Below are 1,876 nucleotides of genomic sequence, written 5' to 3' on the forward strand. Positions count from 1 at the left end.
CTGAACTTGACATTTGACAAGTATTGATTCTGCTTGCACGCTTGCACATATTCAAGATTTCAACCAATTAAAATTAGTGCATGACTGATCACTGACGTAGTGACGTACAACTAATTTTAACGGAAACGAAAATAGTAAAGCTTGTCACACACGGGGAGCTATGTCTATGATGATGATAAATGATAATATATCTATGCTATCTGATATACAGTGCGTCCATAAAGTAACGCATAAATTCATTATTGCGTAAACCGACAACTTTAAGGAAAAATTCCGAACCAGGTCGATTTTTATTTTTAAATTTAGATTTTCTGGCATATATATCATACTAGTGACGTCATCTATCTAGGCGTAATGACGTAATCGATGATTTTTTAAATGAGAATAGGGGTCATGTGATAGCTCATCTGAAAGGGTATTCAATTCTCTATTCAATACTGTAAACATTAACATAATTATTTATACAGGGTGTTCAAAAAAATTTTGTTTTAATTAAATTAATTGAGACAAAAAGAAGAATGTATGTAATTTATTTAATTCAAAATACGTTTTACTGTTGTCAAAAAACAGGAAAAAAAATTTTTTTAGACACCCTGTACGAATAATTATGTTAATGTTTATACTAGTGAATAGAGAATTAAATACCCTTTCAAATGAACTATCACATGACCCCTATTCTCATTTAAAAAAATCATCCATTACGTCACCACGCCCAGATAGATGACGTCACTAGTATGATATATATGCCAAAAAATTGTAATTTAAAAATAAAAATCGACCTGTTTCTGGATTTTTCCTCAAAGTCGCTGGTTTACGAAATAATGAATTTATGCGTTACTTTATGGACGCACTGTACATCTCATAATCAGACCGCTCACTGATGTAATGATTGAGCCTGCATATACACGGAACTACTCGTATAATATTAATTACAACGGGAAAGTTCCCGGGGCTTAGCTGTATATCATGTAGTTAAAAAACGCTAACATCGAAGTAAAAAACTCCTAAGTAGTAGGTATAACTTAATTAAAAATCCAAATGGATTACATAAATTGGTTCAGAACGAACGTTTTCGGACTTATCAGTCCATCATTAACTCATGTACTTGCAAAATAGCCCCAAAACCAAACAGTGGTTATATGTAGAATTCAATTTACATTCTTAAATTATATAATTATAAAGACTTGAAGCCGATGTTAGTGATTAATTGAAATTTCTTGAAACGAATAAATGCATTCAATATTTTTTCAAAACTAATTGTGGTTCTGAAAAGAACCATTTTGTTATACCTAATCTAAATAAAAGAACAATTTTAATAACACGAGAATATCAAAAAACATATTGTAATTAACTAAACCTAAACAAATATTCAATGTGACGCCCATTTACCATAATAAACTTATCACTTCTTTCTGTATCACTTCGTTTTTAACTTCAAATATCTCAAATAATAATAACTTTATCGTTGCAAATAAAGAGTATATTTGTTATTTATACAGTATGGTGCAAATGAAAAGAATAAATTCGTTATTTCGTAAACCAGCGATTTTGAGAAAAAATTCCGTAATAGGTCGATTTTTATTTTTAAATTATGATATTTTGGCATATATGTCATACTAGTGACGTCATCCATCTGAGCGCGATGACGTAATCAATGATTTTTTAAATAAGAATAGGGGTCGTGTGCTAGCTCATTTCAAAGGTTATTAAATTTTCTATTCAGTAATATAAATATATACATAATTATTTATACAGGGTGTCAAAAAAAAATTTTTAATTCAATTATTTGACAAAAAAGAAGAATTAGTAATTTATTTAACTCAAAGTACATTTTATTGCTGTTAGAAATCAGAAAAAAATGTTTATACCATAAATA

This window comes from Diabrotica virgifera, chromosome 6 (genome assembly GCF_917563875.1).
Source record: "Diabrotica virgifera virgifera chromosome 6, PGI_DIABVI_V3a".
NCBI lineage: Eukaryota > Metazoa > Arthropoda > Insecta > Coleoptera > Chrysomelidae > Diabrotica > Diabrotica virgifera.